Source organism: Notothenia rossii (genome assembly GCF_949606895.1).
Source record: "Notothenia rossii genome assembly, chromosome: 4".
Lineage (NCBI taxonomy): Eukaryota > Metazoa > Chordata > Actinopteri > Perciformes > Nototheniidae > Notothenia > Notothenia rossii.
Window position 1 is genome coordinate 28,476,557 of NC_136902.1, and position 20,017 is coordinate 28,496,573.

Genomic DNA, 20,017 nt, shown 5'->3' on the forward strand with positions numbered 1-20,017 from the left:
AACCAGATTAATGTTTCTTTAATCCTGACCTGACTAGAGGTAAGTAAATATGTATAGGAAGAGGAGTTAAGGGATAGAGGAGAAAAGGTTATGGTATAATTGCAGAGCCTGTCCATTTATAAATTGAGGAAATCAATGTTAGTCTGTTAACCAAAGTGCAGCCATCTATCTATCAACTATCTACTATCTATTATTAAAGATCAGAGGAAAAGAACAGAATGACAGGGGTAAATCCAGAATAAAAATAAAAAAGCAAAGGGAGAGCAGTGAGAAGGAAAAAAGCTTGGTGTGTCAATTCATTACATTTCCAGTATTTTTCGTTGTTGTGAGAGAAAAAAGACGCCCCCTCGGATTTTTTAACAGCCCCCTAAGTAATTTCATCCTGGAGCCGGGCCTGTGTCAGACAACCCTTTTCAATCGGGAATTGTCAATTACTCATCAATGCCGACAGAATCCATTTACAGAAACAGTAATTTTACCTTGCATAATATGGAGGTTGCTGGTCTACTTATGTCCAGATCTGTTGTTATTTTGTAGCATACAGTATAGTTAGTTAGTATTCACCATTGCTCCTGTATTATAAAAAATACTATTCAAGATAGGAGGTTGAGACACTTAAACTGCAGACTGACAATATGAAGATACGGTATGTACGTATATAGTCATTAAAATAAATAAATAATGTATTTGTGACTTGACATGAATATCCCAACGCAGCAAAGACGGCATCATTGTGACCTTACTCATTGCGCTGAATAGATTTCTGATTAAAATAGGAAACAGATATTTGCACCTGTGAATGGCACCTCGTGTTTCCTCGCCTTAATAAATGCTGGGATAAAGCAGCGTGATGCACAAACAGCTCTGTAACTCTTTTTGTCATGTGGACGACATTTGACTGACAGCATGATGATGTAGTAAAATCCTAAACATCCTGAGTGATGAATGACAGGTATGTAGCTCCACAGTACATGTATTTGTATTTCCCATGGAAGAGAATATACACACATGTCAAGTCAAATTGTTAAAAGTGTTTAATGGAGTCAAACTCCTCTGCCTGCCTCAAGCTTTTCTGAAGGTATGATAGCGTTAAGCAGTGGCAGCTAATTAGTGAGGCTGCTGACAGCAGTGCATTTGTTTATAAAAATATATAAAAATATAATGCAACACAAAGTGACATGTTAGTTTCCGTAAATAAATAATTAAAGAAGGAGATTTGGAATTTGATTAAAATAAATTATTCTCAATTTATAGATCCAAGTGACAGGAAACTAAAAAGGGCTTAGCTTAATAAGCAACTAATTTGACGCACCAAGGATCTCTTAATTTAACTTTTAAATTGGTGCTCAATTGGCGCTTTTTGAAAGAACAAAAGAGGTTATTTATCTACTCAACTGAACCCTACATCAACTTCCATTCACACAGCAGATTTTTTTCCCAGCTACCTTCACTTCTGTGGGATCAGAGTGTGTGCAAACAGTGGTCTGATCGGAGCCATAATGAATCCCTTAAGCACAGGGGCTGCTGATGGATAAAAAAAAGGCCCGCCTCTGACTACCATCTCTTTACCTCTCAGAGACTCAATATGCATTTAAACCTTTGGGGAAAAAATATTTCCTCTGGGGGGGAAAAAGTAGATCGCTATAGTTGATTCGTTAATTGGGAGGTGTTTGGAATTGCCTGGGGTCAGATCTGTGAACCCCAAGGGAAATACTGCACGGTTAACCTAGCCTTGTATGTCTCTGTCACTGCCTCCTGATGGAAACGTATGGGGGGCTATTAAGCAGAGACAGTCCATCTGGGTCTGTTACGGAAAGCCTTGAGGGGTTGAGAGTGGGGTGGTTTTGCTGTCCTGCTGAAATCACTTGCTTTCTTTCTCTTAAGGTTAGGAGGTGCTCTAACATCTTCTTGTTCAGGTGAAATAAGCAAAATGAATGCAATTTATTCGACACAGAAATAGGTCCCTCATGGTGCTGTAAACAACAGCTTTAAAACTGTATGAAATGTCTCAGAATCAGCAGAAAAATGATCCTCATAAATCCCAGGGTTTCCTTTTGCAAAGAGGATAAATGCTGCCTTTAACTGGAACTCATGGGGTCGTATTTTTAACATTGCAAGTCAAGCACACACTATTCCTGGCATTCAAGTTCTTTAAGGCATAACAACACTGTTGTGAGGATATCAGAAATGGACATTGCCTTGGTCTTTTTACAAAAATGATTTAATCTGTTGCACACACTTTAAACTCTTGTTAAACAAAGTAGATAATAAAAATGGATTGAAACAACTTTAGAAGACTTCGACAATGCTAGCAACCCTGAGGCTGTACAATGTTACAGCAGTGCTTTGAGCTACATGTTGAAGTCAGAATATATGTTGGTGTTTTTGAGGTATATTATCAACTTGTTGACCATCCAAGTTTTGCAGGTTGTTTGGTCATTAAGCAAAGCAACAGACAAATATCAATTCTGACATGAATATGTCTCTAAAGGTGTTACAAAACCCTCTTTTGCAAACCACACATTTTTGCACTGAAATTCACGAGTTAAGATTTTTTGGAACACATGTAAGACTACACGATATCAGACACTATAATGTCCTGATATACATGGGGAGTTCGGTTCAAAAGGAGTGTTTGGCACTACGATTCTTCCTATTATCTCTTCTATTTTTTTGCCCGTGTGACAATTGGATGCTTTCCTGCACACAGCTGTAATAAAGGAATTATTTTATTAGTGCTGTCAGTGGAACAGTAAAGTTGATCCCTCAAACATCAAGCGGGTCATCCAATGTGACAGTGAGACCAAAAACCATTTTAAACATAGTGATCTTCCTTTAATCCAGTAGATTTCCCTATGAACACCATCTAGCCACACACCAGTTGGGTGGGTAGTTGGAACCCTAGAAGAAAACAAACTAACAAACACAAAATCGCTTCAACACCGAATATTGAGTTACGAACACTTTAGATTTTGATGGCTAATCATTACAAATACGTAAAGTAAGTTCAATTTTTTTGTCCCCCGTCCAGCATGGCACTTGTAGCTATCTCAGAGTTCACAGAGTGTACTTTAAATAATTTGAATCCAGTTCAACTTCACCCAATCTAAAGGGAGTTTATATGATGATTAACCTGTTTAACCCCATCCCCCCGCCCCCGGGCGGAAAAACGCATCATCTGCAGGAAACAGCGTCTGAGGGCTTCTTAATATGTAATAAACTATGAATGTTTTATATCCATGTAACAGGAAGAAACTCAGCTAACTGATAATTGTTTTGGTTTTTTGCAAAAAAAAACACAAAGATAAGGCTGAGCCTCTGAATTAGCCACGAGCGAAAAAATGCTAACGGCGCTTGGACCAAAAACACGTTTTAACACCCTTATTACTTATGGTAACTGCACATCCATGATATGGAGAAGCATCATGAGAAGACACACAATCGATCGGTACCTACATCATCACTCCATGATAAGAACTCACAACTTTATAAATAAAAACAGACATCACAACTAGGGCCGGGACTCGATAAAAAAAATTAATCTAATTAATTACAGGCTTTGTAATTAATTAATCGCAATTAATCGCATTTTTAATCACATATAAATATTTGACCTGAGAACAGTGAGAAGCAATTTTTTTCACATGTATTTTAGTATACCATTGAATAATGACTGAATACATAAGCTTAAGGATCAAAACATTGTTTATTTTTTTCAAGGTGGTACTTAACAAAGACCAACATAAAAGTGCAATTTTTGCCATAAAGTGTAGCAATAGCATATTTAGGAATATAGTACATTTCAGAGATTCAGGTAGCCTATAGGTAGGTAGACCTTCTGTAAACTATAACACTTTGTTTTTTAAGTAAAACACAATACTTTCAAGTACATTCAGAACATCGGTAACCCTGACTATTAGAAAACATCTCTCTGTTGCTTCAGAGGCCATAACAGACTTTGTTGATTTACCAACAGTTGATTTAAAAAATCTAATCAATTTCAGTCCAACTCTCTCAATAACCTTGGCCAAAACAATAAACAGTTCAACATAAAGTGCCAGTTGCACCAACAACGTAATAAATAGTTCAACATAAAGTGTACCATTTAAAATAAAATAAAAAAGTGCCAGTGATTGACCTCAATCCCTCCTATTCTTCCAATATCCTGTTGAAAAGTAAAATCTCTCTGTTGCATAGGCCACTGTTTGATCAACGAGAATTGGGTGTGGGTCCTTGTACTCCGAGTCGGGCTAACGTCCACGCTAGCTGCTATATGTTTTGCATTGAGGTGATACTTGAGGCTTGATGTGCTGCGGTGATACGCAAATTCCTTTTTGCATAATTTGCAAACAACCGTGCTCTTATCAATGCTTCCATCCGTCCGTTTTTTAAAACAAAATGTCCCATCCATGGGGCCAACCAAAGCGGTCTCATCAGCTTCTTCGTTCGACTATTGTTCACTGTGGTTTGTTGTTGTTTGAAGTCATGAACGTTAGTTGGTGCTCCAGTATAATCGGTACCCCTGAAACTCATCCAGTGAGAAACGTTCCGCGATGCAAAAACAAGTGCGATTAAAATGCGTTAATTTTTTTAACGTGTTAATTTTTGTGTAATTAATTAATCTTAATTAACGCGTTAAAGTCCCGGCCCTAATCACAACACATGGCGCTAGGTAGCAAAAACAGGAATATGGCTTACCTTTTGTTAACGTTGGTGCGTATGTGGAAATCCCCCTTCGATTCTATTGGCTCTAACGGTTAAAAACAGATGTCAATCACCAAAATTGACCAATGGGTTCCAGAGAAACGGCAAAAATGCCCATTTCCACCCAAATCTGCTAAAGCTCTCTAAAAAGGTCAAATTTCACTTGTTTTGCATCAATCTTGATACCAGGTACTTATTATATGTTATAGTTTGGATTCCTAAACCTTTTAGTCTACCATAAAAAATAATTTTCGGACGGACACTATATTTACAGTTTGATGTTCAATCTGATTTTTCTTTAAAATAAAAAACATCTATATTGATTCTGACTGTTCTACATCCAACTCACAGGTTTATCATTACTTTGAGAAAAAGATTATTCATGTTCCCCTTTTAGAAGTGTAGTTATGGTCATTTGTTCTGGAAATGTCCTTTTCGAGCCTGAGACATGAAAAACAGGGATGGGGTTCAACAGGTTAACAGATTCATGACCCCAAGAAAGATGTGCACCAACGAATCTTTGCCATGGGTTTGGTCAGCATGGGCTTTATATTTTAGCTTTTAATTTGTCCCTCCTTTTGTTAAAGCATTGTCTTCATCTTGTTCTCCTGCTGTCATGGGTATATTACCCGTTTCCAACCTCCACCAAACATGTTTCAGAACAAGAGGTTCAAATTGGACCTTCACGCAGAGTACCCTTAGAGAAATCGCCCTGCAAACTCCTCCAGAAAACACTCTCTGATTAATTCAGCCTTCCTTCCATCCGTCTTTTATTTTATTCTTTCGATGCAAATTACCTTGGTCCCCCTTGTCTTTAGTGTGAGTGAATTATATGCATTGCAACACCATTGGTGTAGCTGATTGATACATCTTGCCTATTCATAATCACAGCTCTGTTTCTGTTAAAGTAATTGATGAAGCTTTAATTCATGTACATGATTAACATTGGTGAGCAGAAAGGCCTCACCAGTCTTGGTTAAGCATTAATCATAGACAGTACGTTGCTAAATAATGCAATATAAAGTATGTTAACAATAGTAATAGTAATAATGCAGGTCTGAATGTTTGTTTCACGTTTCATGTCTTTATCCAAGTGGGCAAACAGTCTCTTGTATTCATGTATTTATTTAGTCAAATGTTGACAAGATAATGAATGAGTCTAGAAATGTAATGCAGTACACTTGTTGTATGCCTTGTCTAAACACCTACTGTACATTTTCAGAACAATTACCTAATTTAAAAACATTACCCTATAGCCTAATTTCTACTGCATTATACGCCACAGTTCAACAAGCTTGGAGCGGCTCCTTTTTGGTTTTCCAGTAGCAACATATTTGGCCATCTGAAAAATGTGGAGTTAAGACATTGCAGACATGTAATAGGTCAGAGAGAATCGTCACAGCGAAAAATACCTAGCATCTTAAAAAAATCATACTAACCCTTTAAAAGCAAAACCATGCAGTATTTAAATGACAGTGTAGATATTCTTCTCTTTGGAAAACGTAAAAGGAAAACAATGCACCCAAAAGTGTGTTTAGTAGCCTACAGCGTTTCTCAAAGTGTGGGGTGCGCCCCACTGGTGAGAGATGTGATAGGTGGGTCGCGAATGGACCGATGAACGGGAGATTATTATTATTTTTTAAAATGCATTTTTTGGACCTCAGGCCGGAATCGAACCTGGGTCCTCGCGGGCGGTAGTGGACTGTTACAGCCGGAGACTCGCAACGGCGATGGAATTTCACAGCACCGCTGCGACGGCGGTACAGCTGTGGCGGCGGTACCGGCGCAGCGGTGCTGTGGCCCACCTATGCCAGAGCCAGCGGCCCACTGAAGGCAGCAGTCCACCAACGGCAGAATCTCCTGATGGCCAATCCGAGCCTGCTCACACACACACAACTGAAACCAAAATCATTGTGCAATCATACAATGCATGCATGTGATGACTTTTAAAGAGAAAAGCAAGCACACTCGGAATAAAGTATTATTTTATTTATTTATTTATATTTATTTTCGGATTTCATATCGCATAAACACTATATCCCAAAGGGCATTGCGGCTAAACAATCCAATCACGGAGCTTAAACCATAGCTGAGGACCTTGGGTAATCAGTTCAGTGGCTGTGTATCTGTTTCCGCTTATTTTATTTTGAAATTCAGTTCCTGACGGACACCAAAAAAGCCTGACATTATGGAATCAAACAAATAAATAAAAACAAGGATGATTGTGTGTTATTGTTGAGTAAATAACAGTGTATTATTTAGAAAATATTTACAAATTAGAAGGAAAAAAATATTTTAAAAAATACAGATTTCAGTATTCTAAGGTTCTGAGCCCCATTTATTTTCCTCACTGACAGCAAAAAAAGTCCGACATTATACGATTTAAAATTACCATACTGTATATATAAAGAACATATTTTTATTAACCACACAGCTTCCGGTCTTCCAAGACCCGACCGGACAAAAAGAGGTGTTGAAGGCACAAAACACACATAGAAAATACATTAAAATCGTTCTGTGTGACACGAAAAAAAGGGGAAAATCGTGTTGATGAACACGAATCAATAGATTAAATGTCGTGACTATAACACGAAATGCCATGAGACATGGGTTGGTATAATGCTGATTTAAGAATAAAATGACTGACATTTGCAACAAGTTCATATTTAGCTGTTTCTCATAGAAAACATACTTTTGTTGATCACTGGCAAATAATATACAACAAACAATTCATATCTGATCAAATAATTGACTGTACAAGATTTAAAAAATGATTTCATATGCCTATATAATGTTTGCTGTACAAGTAGCTACATGCCTGTTTGGCTTCAGAGCTCAATCTGACAGGCTCTGCTTGCAAAAAACACAGACAGACAGCTTCTTCAGGCACGATACCAGACCTATTTATCACTCTGACATCCTGGTGGCACATCCGCTCATGAGACGGGTGGAGACAACGTTCCTCAGGAAGACGGAGATGGATCCAAAGCCTGGACAAGCAACATTGTTGTCACCAGGGTGTGACCTGTCGTCTTTCGCCTGCAACCCTGTCAGGGCACTGGAAGTTTGGCCTCTTTCATCTACATTACAGATGTCTTTGTGCAGCCTGGCTCACTCTGATCTCTTCCAAGTACATTTAGAACTTGAGTTCAAGCGTGTAACGCCGGCCAAGGCTTCTGGCTCGGGGAGTACAAATCTAGGGCTTATCTGGTGTGGCCATCCGGCTGGCCAACAGAGGAGTGTTGTTAGCCTTGCTTAGGCTAGACATGCATACAAAGTTATTTAAACTTATCTTAAATGTTTTAATTGTAATCATCCCGGATTATAGAACTGGACATGTGTTGAAAGCTTTACAGCTATGATAAATAGTTCAATTAAAAACTTCCTTGATTTTCCATCCAAAGCTGGATCTGCTCTACTTCCCCTCTTTACATTGTCATGCTACATGTACCCTGGCATGTGCCCAGGAATATACTTTGGTCAGTCACTGAAGCCAAGCACTTCCAATTTTCAGAAACTTAAGATAAGGAAACTTTCAACGGTGAAAAAAATGCCAAGGAGACTTTTTCTTGGCTTGCTTTGAAGATGAAACCGTCAACCTCTACCATAAGTGATAGCCTGTAACCACTTGTGTGAGTTTTCAATAACTGTCTGAGATTAAGAGAAGTCCCTGATAACACGGATAGTGCTGCCAACATAACCACAGTGATCAAATTGGTCGAAAACTGAGAGCATCTGCTGGAACAGTTTGCCGTGTTAACCTATGTTTGCACTTCTGCCAACAACATTGTTCAGTAATTGAATTGACTACAGTTATTGCTACTGTAGCAGTAAAGGCAAAGGTGATACGCCAAAGCGGATAATGTTGCCTTGAGACTGATATCAGTGAATGCTGTGATCCTGCCATGAATCTTAAACAGCTAAAGCAATGGAAAAATATATTTTTTTCTATACGGGATAAGGTCCAGGAACACAATTTGTTTGCTTATCAGTGGAAACCACCGTTCAATATATGAATACTATGTGACCACTGTGTGCAAAGTCCTTACTTTTGAGTGTGAATACTTCCAATGTCATAAACAAGTACACTTTTAGGTACATATTTTCAAGCTCTGTGTTGATATTACACAGAAATCCAATTCCACAGGGAGCGCTGGTCATTTCAGGCGAGTCAAAATGCTAAATTATAGCTGGGGACCAAGGTCGTATGAGTCAAACATACCCAACCACCCAATTTGATGTCCTGCCACCCCATATGCTGCTTTGTTTTGTGATGGTTTTCACCCTTTCATATTTGACTTTCTAGTCCTCTACCCTTTCATCTTGTAAATATGCAGCAGCAACACAGTTCTCACAGAAGCCAATAAAAGCCCCCTGAACATACAATCACACTTTCAAAGCACAACGGAACCACTGTTACATTTTGCCAAACATTGTTTGGGTTCTTCTACAAATAAGCTTTTTGTAATCTATTATTCACTGTGCTATAGCAAGGGTTAGGATGGGATATTCTTTTCTTGAGTTCTTCTTTTTACTACATCTTTAATTCTATCAATGAACATTCTTAATAATTACATTTTTTTATAGTAAGCAAAAGGAATTCATTAACATTTTTGCAATAGTCAATGCATATAATCACCTAGTATTATTCAACTATATGATTTTAAATCTTATTATACTGTAATGGGATACTGCTTATTTGTGTGCATGGATAACTTAATTACGTTGGTTTTGGGGCAGAGCCACAAAGCTACTCCCTAACGTTTATTTAGCTGCTTCGAAACACAGTGAGAGACAAAAAAACATTTTACTTTTTGCTGTAAAAGTCTAGAATAATACATCTTTCTAATTTTGCTCACATGTCACTGAAAAATCAATGACATGCATGAGCCCTGAGCTCCATCAAATCTGTCAGGTCGTTTTTATTTGACTGTCAGTGGAAGTGTAAACTCAACCTATCGCATGTTGCCAACTTGTTCCACTAATCAGTGAAATGAAACATGTTGACTGTGGCTATTAGTCTGAATTATAAGCAATTAGATCAGATCTGCACTCGTTTTCTTCAGTCCATTGGCGATCCCAACACACACTTTACCATCTGTTCTATGTCATCCTGATACAGTTTCTTAAAGAGGTTATTGTGACTGTAGGTCCACCCGTTTAAATAAGGATGAATTGCTTATGGGCCACAGGAAACTTCTTCTAGTCATCCACAGAACTAGCTCTAAATATATTTGGGGATGCCACCGAATCAGATAAATGGCTGAGTATGATCATATTTTAATATGTTCATCATTCAAACTCCAACCTTGTTGCTGCCATTATGTAAGTGGTTCAACCTTGTGGACATCTTGAAATTAACTCTATTTCCATTACTATTACTACCAAATGTGTTTCCATTAATTTTTCCATTAGGTTTAATCTTCCTCTTTTTTTACATGTATATATTTTACGTTACATTTTCTTGCACTGCTTTATGTCTTTTTCTTTTTTCTTTTATGTCTTAAATATATTGTATGCTGCATTGGAGGGAGAACCTGCAAATGAAGATATAATTGCCATCGACCACTGTAGCTATTGTACACATTACAACAAATCTTTTGAATCTATGACCTGCAATAACCAGGCTTATTAATATTATGAAAGATGGCTTCATTCCATTTATGTTGCCTGTTCCAAGGCCCTGGTATTGCACACACTTCTTTTGCCGCATGGCTGGGCACTTAGACGGAGGAGAAGCATTTTCAATTGACTGTGCTTTACCTGCTATGGCAAGTCAAACCTGAGAAAAGGCTATACCGAAGAAACGATGGCTCGGTCGGAAATCACTCCCTCTTTGCACACTATATTTATTTTCTATGCCCGCAAAGATTCCCAGACTAGAACTATAAATGATCCTAAAATGCTCTGCCTTTGATCGATGTGAAAATAACAGTTATGTGACACTGTATCTGACAGTGTGGGTGCAAAACAGTGCTGGAGAATCTCACCATGAAGTAAAGTGTTGAGTGTTTATTAATCTAGGGGAAAGTAGATTCTGACATATAGCTCATGTTGCTCCTACAGGGACTTGCTGGCCTCCCTTTTGAAACCTGCTGCTCTAAGTCACTTGTGAAGCTTATAAAAGCCAAATAAATTCCCACCATGGCTGACCTGAAGCCACCCCGCCCCATCGCTCAATGATTTCTCTTTAAATGTTTAATACAGTGAAGCCAGTTCATTATTTACTGTGTATAAATTAGGGTCAGATACAATTGATTAACCCCCCAAGCTCACAGTGCTGCCCTTTAGATGTGTATCTGCTTGGGACTAAGAGATATTGACACTGCAAGTCTCTGCTTGCTGACAAGCATGTGGCAGAAGGCAAAGTAGCTGCCACTCGGCTCAAACGAGAAAATAAAGTGTTGACAGGGAGTAGAAGAGACAAAGTCACCGGGAGCAGGTCAATCTGGTGATTACATCAGCACCGCAATCAGGGCGGGAATTGCGTTGGCAATTTTTGTATCTCTTAAGGCCAGAAATGGAAGAAAAACTCAGATATTTGACTCAAAGGTCTCCTATTATTGTTAGGCATGTATTATAGGTCTCAGATATATACAAATATAAAAAACATAAGTGTTTCGCTCAAAATACCAAACATATCACCCATTCTAGCCATGCCTCATACTCCTATATTTCAGCCCTTTAAGAGCAGTGTAATATATGTTGGATTCCCTCAGGTGTGGCAGGAAACACTACCACTTTGTCCGAACCTTCCAATAAATACAGAGACAGCTATGTACAAAATATAGAACAATTTTTATTATGACAACAGTTCATTGATAGGAGGAGAGGAGAGAACAAGAGAGGAAGTGAGTCCACGGGACACAAGAAACCCCCACTAGACTGTGGAGTCCCCTTTACAGACTTCATGACATTCCCAGAACAAATGACCATATCTTCCCTTCTAAAAGGGTTAAATTAATAATCATTTTTTTCTCAAAGCAAGGTTACACCTGTGAGTTGGATGTACAAGTGTCAGAATCAATATAGATGTTTTTATTTTAAAGTAAATTCAGATTGAACACAGTAAAAAAAATTCAATTATTGTGTCCGTCCAAAAAAATAAAATTACTTGAAAACCACCCTTGAATGATGGGATGGTAGACTAAAAGCTTTAGGAATCCAAACTACAACATGTAATAAGTACCCTGTATGAAGATTAATGCAAAACAAGTTAAATTTGGGGCGCTTTTGGTGCAGTGGTTAGAGCGTTGGTCATCAGATCAAGGGGCTTTGATCCAGTTCGAATCCCGCCTCGGCCGCCACTGCGTCAGGCCGTTGTGTCCTTGGGCAAGACACTTTACCCGCATTTGCTCCTGTGGGTAATGTCCACAGCAATGACTCTTACATGTCTAATATGTGTAATGTGTATTTGTAAAGCGATTTGAGCACCTGTAAAAGCGCTCTAATAAAAAATGTAATGCATTATTATTTATTATTATTTAAATTTGACCTTTTTAGAGAGATTTAGCAAAAAAAAACACTTCTGGGTTCATTTGGGTTTATTTTCCATATCTCTAGCCCTTGGTCGATTTTGCTGATTGACATCTCTTTCTAACCGTCAGAGCCAATGGAATCGAGGGGAACTCCCACATACTCCTTATTTGGTAATGTGTGTGTGTGAGACTCACTGCCGCATAGCCAAGACCGGAAGCTGTGATAACTCGGGTGGCTACCATTAGCAGCTAACTTTTACTCTCCGATTTTTACATAAAAATGGAATTATGGATTATAAATAAAAAAATATATTGCCCAGAAACATTATCAATCTATGGATTAACCGATTCAGCCGCGTTTTTTCTCGTTTTAATGCCATGATTGAACAAGTCTTTTGATCAGATTGACAGCTACGGTCAGACGATCTCCCGTAAAAGCTCCGTAAAGGTACGTGTTGTGATGTCTGTGTTTGCTTCCCCTGTCAAGAGTTTGGATCACTCAGTGATAATATATATACCTAAATAATCTGTGGAACCTCAGCTTTAATCGGATATATTTATGTGCAGCTACGATAAGTAATAAGGGTATCTTTTATCTTGAGTTCTTTGCCAAAGAGCATTAGCATTTTTCGCTCAGGGGTCATTTAGATGCTTCTTATGAGACTTGTGTTTTGTTTTGGTAAAAATGGTTTGTATCGTCAGTTAGCTGAGATTATTCCCGTTAATCTGGTATAACACATTAATAGGTCCTTTAATATTAAGATCCCCTGAGACACAGTGTCGTGAAAAAAGAAGTACCCGCCGGCGGGGACCTTGGGGCTTAACAGTTTAATGATCTAATAAATATAAAATCATTGCCAGTGTTATCAGTTGCAAGTGTGTATTTGTTCTAATAATGACAAAAACATAATACATTTCACAGTAATTATAATAAAAAAATTAAAACGATTCCCTTAAAAAATGACGATTCGTCATCACGCTCGTGACCCCGCGACGAGATGGGGGTGTGTCACTGATTTGGCGGCAGCTCTTTCCCTCAAGAACGCTAATGAGAAAGCTCTACAATGGCAGGCAAACATTCTATACTTGACTTCTTTTATAAAACGAATATCATCCACAAAAAGAAAGAGGCTAGCACCGAAGCTACAAGTGAAGCTGCTACTAGTACATGACAGATGAATGGCGTTCCTACACCGTCACTTACAGTCGAAGAGAAAAGAGCGGCATGTTGACGTTTTTTTATTAAACACAAAGAATCAAATGGACACACTGCTGCACAGCGGATTCAAGACAACGCAAAAAAGGAAACACTTGAGAAGGTTTGTGACAATATGAATGCATCAAAGCTGAAAGCTACATGTGCTGTATTCCGGTCTGCTTACTACTTGGCACAGAACGACAGACCATTTTTGGACAACTATGGATTGCAAGAGTTACAACATGAAAATGGGGTTGACATAGGCACCGGTTTGCACTCCAGGTGCAGTGCAGCACAGATAATTGACCACATAAGTTGCGTAAAAAAGTATGCCAAAGAATCCAAGCTATAGAAGGTAAAGTTTATATTCTTATAGATGAGTCAACGAGTCTGGGATGTAAAACTACATTGATTGTGTACCTCAAATGTGAAACGGACAAGAGTTGTGAACACATGTTATGTTTCTGGATTTGATTGAACTTCCAGACCAGAGAGGCGACACAATTATGCAGCACTTTTTGAAATGCCTCCAAGGACATGGCTTCGATGACGCTTACTTGAAGAAGCATTTAATTTAATTTGCAAGTGGTGGAGCAAGCGTCATGTTGGGACGAAAATCAGGTGTAGCCAAACAGCTTTCTGAACTGTACCCTAATATAGTCACCTGGCATTGCGTAAATCAGGGTTGCCCAACCTTTTTTGAACCGAAAGCTACTTTTAAAGTTGCCAGTCTGCCGAGATCTACCAGACCAAACAGAGAGGCGTAGCCATTACTGACAGCCTACTACCAGGAAAATACACACTTCTACTTGTATAAAACTGACCTTTATACGATTAATACGTCATAAAATACTGCAGATCCTTTATCTTACCTCTTTCTAATCTACACACACACAAATATTTAACTGAAGTTACAAGTGTTGTTGATACAGAGTTGGAGTTTATTCACATGTCACATACTACAGTGGATAATGTTTTCAAGAAACATTGAACAGTGCTGCCACATATGACACAGGAAAAAAAGAAAAGACTCTGAACCCTTTCTTTGCCATTATATAAAAATAGTGTTGCTACAAAAGTATAAATTAGGCTTACTAATAAGACAACACAGATCTGAAGCTACACAGGAATCTGCTGCCAAAGTGCAATAAAAAAGACAAAATTAATAGAATCAAACCCTTTTTTTGTTGCATTTTAGTAGAGTATAAAAAGAAATGCCTTTTTAAAATAGGATGCAAGCAACACTAGTTTCTTAACCTGAATTGATAATAGACTATAATCAATTTAAACAGAACAGATCTTAATGTTTGCATTCTTATACCATTTTGTACAATAATTATACTGAATAAGTTCAAACAAACAAAAACTTACAGCTGATTAATAACGGTATCTAACTTGAGTTTTTATTATATCAAAAACCTGTTGAAATGCTACTGTTATTTTTACTGTACCCCAAAAGCGCGTCGGCAGCCTCCAGGAATGCTTCTTTCACAACTTCGCCGTCTTTGAAAGACTTCATGTGTTTCACAAGAACGTGACTGACACGATAAGATGCTATGGTAGCAGCCTTGCTCTTGTTGTTGGGCCTGGTGAAAATGGACTGCTGTGCATTTAGCTGTCCTTTCAGATCCCTCCCCTTTTGGGAGCGTAGGGCAGGATTAGGAGGGAATTCTGTCTCGTAGCGTTTGTGCACTGTTTTGAAATGCCGCTCCTAAATTACCCTTCTTTGATAAAGCCACGCTCGCATTGCAGATGAGACAGATGGACTTTGAATTGGAATAAATACAAAAATAATCTTCCTCCCACTCGGAGTGAAAATTATATATCTTTTGCTTCTGCCATAATTGCGGTCTTGTGTGTGAGCGGACTGCCACTCCTGTTGAGACGGACAACGTCAGCGAACTATGCCCACTTCCCACCAGCCACGCCCCGACACATGGGGTCATGCCGGCCAATCACAAAGCTTTGATGCGTTCAAGTGCATTATTCTGGCACAGGAAGATTATGTTATAGGACATTAACGATAAAACCGAATATTGTTGTTCTATTTTTAGACACATCTCGCGATCGACTGGGAATCTCCCTGCGATCGACCGGTCGATCGACCCCTGGCCTAAATCATTGTTTGGAGCTGGCTGTGGGGGACACGGTGTCTGACGTGAGTGGTGTGAACCATTTCCAGGCGTTTATGATCACCGCAGATCACCCCTAAACCAACGAGAACTGGCTGAGTGTGCTGCTGACTTGCATCAACAAATAGGAAAAATAGGCCGTGTGTTGAGCATGAGATGGGTGGCCAGTTCTTATCGCACAGTATCCGCTGTTTGGAACAACTTTGAGTCACTATGTGCACACTTTAGCTTCGCGATGACAGATGAGAAACGATCAGCAAACGATAAAAAGCTGTATGAAGGTCTGTTAAAGCGGCTGACTTCAAAGCAGTTCCTTTTAGATTTAGCGCTTATGTGTGATACACTGAATGAGTTAGCCCTGTTGTCAGAATGTTTGCAAAAGCGCACAACATCAGTAGCCTACGCCGACAAACTGATCCACCGGAGCATTCGTTTTATCAATGGACTGCGGGAGCGACCTGGGACCAAGGTCCTTGCAGCTGAAAATGCCATATCAGAAGGCAGACTGGGCACAGTTGTGCTCACAGACAACTCCAAAATCGTCACCATCAATCGTGAACAATTTCTTCGGAGTCTAAGCAACAACCTTAGCCATAGAATGTTCACTACTGCATCATCTCATGGAGCAGCCTCGCAGGCCCAGTCGGACTCAGACTATGTTCACTTGCTCGCTCAACTAAAAGTCCTGGAATGCGACAACTGGCCACCAGCTCAGACCATGCCGCCTGGCCATGGAGAGGTGCAAGTGAGTGAACTGTGCCAACGATTCAGGCTGCCGACTGTAAGTGTAATAAATGCATTCCGAGACTTTGTCGAGAGCACTGTGGACGATGCTACACCTGCCGAGCTCAGGCCCTTGATGAACTGCACTGATTCATACCATGCAGCACGGCAGAATTTGAAAGGGGATTCAGCCAGATGAATCCAGGGCTGCCAACACTCGGGCATTGAGCGTGAGAGTCACGCAATTAACCCATATCTCACGCACTCACGCCACACTTGCCTTTCCTCACGCTAAGTTTTCGTCCAAAATAAATGTATATAGATATAAAAATAAAGTGAAGGAACTGCAAACCGAGCGGTCTAAGAAATGAGACGGTCTTCTGGTTTAGTTCAGTAAAGTTGGAACGATATTGGGAGATTCTGATTTAACGGATCAATAACTCATGAACAAAACGTTATTCAGACACAAAGTACATCTCCTAAGTACCGTGGTAAGGTTGACAACGAACTAGAATCACATTTTGATCAAAACAAGCCACTACGCGCCGTCCTCCGAGCTGGACACATTACATTGGTTTCTATCCACAGCCGGAGAAGAAACAAGTGCTCAGGGGCCGTCTGCAAAGTGCAACTCCGAAAAAAGAGAATACAATAATATTCAAATCACTATTATACAGCTTATTACTACCAAACTCACCACACACATCAATAGTCTCCTGTGTGTCATACTACAGCAAGGAGTTTGGAAGAATATGCTTTTGAATAATTTTGGGGAACATTAATAATGTAAAATCTTCAATAAATATGGCATCATCTTAAATAATTTGACTATTATACAGTATATTTCTACCAAACTCACTATTTGCATTGTTGTTGTTAACATCTGGTTAGCTAGCTGTGCTAACGGATATTAAAAGCTGTTTCTAAAACAAGGAAAGGGAGAGCTCTGTCCTGTCAGACTGAGAGAGATAACTACAGCTCAGTGAGGTAAGGGACTCTGTTTAGATAGTTAACTTTAGTCTAGTTATCTCAGTGGGTCTCAAACGTTTTGGTCACCATTTATGAGAATAAATGAAAAACAGTTATGAAATACTATGACAGTAAAACAAGAATACAGTTTAAAAGGTAAGTGATTTGTAAAATATTCATAAAGAAAAAGAAAATCTGTTCACAGTTCTGTTTCATATGGGTGTTGAGAGATGTATCCATAAATTATTTGTGCTCTCAAAATGCACCAGGTTGAAGCTTTTAACTTCAATATTTAAAAAAATATCTTCCCGGGGGAGCATGCCCCCGGACCCCCTAGAGGAGGTGAGGACCCCTCCCCCCACCTACACTTATAAAATAGCACTTTACCTCTGCTTACACCTTTATGCCATTTTATATGCTGTGAGCTGATTATCGAGCCTTAATTGTAAGAGTCGCGGGTACACACTGTGTGTGTGCGTATTCCACTGTAGCGCCCGGTACATTAATGGGAAACCCTAGTTTGTACATGTTCAATACATTTGTAACACTGTACACATGAACGTTTCTTTTTTCGGGTCACCAAAAAAAAAATCTCATTCCAAGCTGAACTCAAATGTTGGCAGCCCTGTGAATCTAATCATCACCCCAACGCGAAACAGGTTGCTGATTGAACGGGTATCCACCTTGATGTTCATCAAGCTACATGGTCCACCTCTAACCCAGTGGGATCCGACAGGATATGTGACAACTTGGCTGAGACGAAATCGCTCAGCTGAAGACAAGAGATCACGACAGGCTGCAGCCGAATCTCGCAAGGATCCAGACCCACTGTGGCGTTTCCTCTGACTGACTTCAACAATGGTGAGTAACACAGATTTTTGTAGGCAGTGCCGCTGCTTATTACTGTTTCTTTATAGTGTGTGTGTGCAGGGCCGTATCCAGGATTTCCTAAATACCGAGGTCCAAAACGTGCTAGGGGGGTTCGGGGGATACCCCCCGAGATCTTTGGAATTTTCATGATCTAGTTAGGTGCTCTTTAAGTCCTGTGGGGGTCACACATTGGATAATATATTGATTTCAAACCATGTCAGTGGGCTGCAGCATAAATGATATTTGAAATTGCATAAGAATCAGTTGATTGTTACTATTAATGATCTGGACATGCAGAAGAGGCTAAAATGATCACAACATTGTCAACATTCATTTTCCATGTCTCTCTCCTTTCCATAACCTGCAGCCTCTCTTCCATCTTCTTTAGTCTCTATGTCTCCTTCCTGTTCATTACTCTCTCTGTCCTCTACTCTTGTTCAATCTCTCCCTCGTTGTTCACTTTTTGCTCCTTCTCACTTGTCGCTCCTGCCAGTGAATTAAAAGCAATTCAGCCATTTAGTTAATTTCACTTGTTTGTTTGTATTATTTTTTTTTATTTAAATCTGTTTTGGTTGATTCTCAAAAGAGAACAAAGATGTAAGCAAATGGTGTTTTATATAATTGTATGCTATTATGACATCATAACTGCAATAGATGTCTGTTGTTTTAAAATCATGCCTATTGTAAATGAAGACTATTGTTATAGATAAATAGATGGATAGATGGATGGATATATGGATAGATAGATAGATAGATGGATGGATGGATTTTCATTTCAAACCTTTATTTAACGAGATTGGTCCCATTGAGATCAAAGATCTATTTTTCAAGGGAGACCTGCAGCAATAGATGGGGTTATTAAGCCTACATTATGTTGTGTGACTGTACCTGTTTCTCCCTGACTTCCATCACTTTCTCTCTCTCTCTTTCTCTCTGCCTGTCCTGTCTCTTCCTTACCAAAGTTGAGCTTCGACTGACGTAGTCTTTTCATTATATCTGAGTCAGTGTAAAAAGAAAATACAATGTTATATCTTCAATGTTTTACTCAAATTGAAATGAAAGAAAAGCATTACAACGTTTGTTAAAACGTAATCCTTCTGACATTGGATGAACGTAATTAACTTTAACTCTCTAGCTAGTTTATTCACGCAATTTAAACCTAAGTATAGCCTATAGCTGCAATATAAGTTTGTGTGCATGTTGTCGGACGTCCACTGACTAACGTAGAGCGTTCACACAGGATCTGCTGATCATATGATGTCCTGATGAACAGAAGCACAAGCAGCCCGCTGGACTCAGATCTGATACTTCATCAGTCCTTCGCTGCTCCGATACAAGTCCGTGCTGCGGTGGTTTGTTGATGAATGTCCGTGTCGTCTTCTTCTATTTGCTTTAATCGAGGCTACGTAGCTATGCGGCGCCCCCATCGGCAGTAAGTGGAAGTGCTACAAAGAACCCCGTTTAGTGCAATTATTTCACAAGTTTTGTTATACACAGCTCGGAAAATATTACCGGGGTCCGGACCTCGGTGACCTCAATGGTAGATACGGCCATGTGTGTGTGTGTGTGTGTGTGTGTGTGTGTGTGTGTGTGTGTGTGTGTGTGTGTGTGTGTGTGTGTGTGTGTGTGTGTGTGTGTGTGTGTGTGTGTGTGTGTGTGTGTGTGTGTGTGTGTGTGTGTGTGTGTGTGTGTGTGTGTGTGTGTGTGTGTGTGAAGCAGCGCTGTCTGCTTATTTGCAATGTAGGCTAGGCCTAATCAGAATCATTTCAAGTCCAGATTCAATGTTGTTTGCATAAGTAGGCTATATTTTTAGTTTAGTTTAGTTCATAAGTTAATTTTAGGGACAACTTTGGGAATTGTGTTTGTTTTTTATGAGTTTTAAATAGATTTTGAAAGTGGAGAGAGAGAGAAGCAGCGCTGTCTGCTTATTTGCAATGTAGGCT

At 39.3% G+C, this 20,017-nt stretch overlaps 1 long non-coding RNA gene across 1 annotated transcript in view; it reads left to right on the forward strand.

The window, feature by feature from the left end:
* Positions 1–19,443, forward strand: part of LOC307036016 — a 50,045-nt gene extending 30,602 nt beyond the window's left edge. Inside the window, exons 2-3 of the long non-coding RNA XR_013807258.1 lie at positions 17,864–18,065; positions 19,315–19,443. This is a non-coding gene — a long non-coding RNA (uncharacterized lncRNA). The remainder of the gene's footprint in view (positions 1–17,863; positions 18,066–19,314) is intronic.
* Positions 19,444–20,017: the final 574 nt, after the last annotated feature.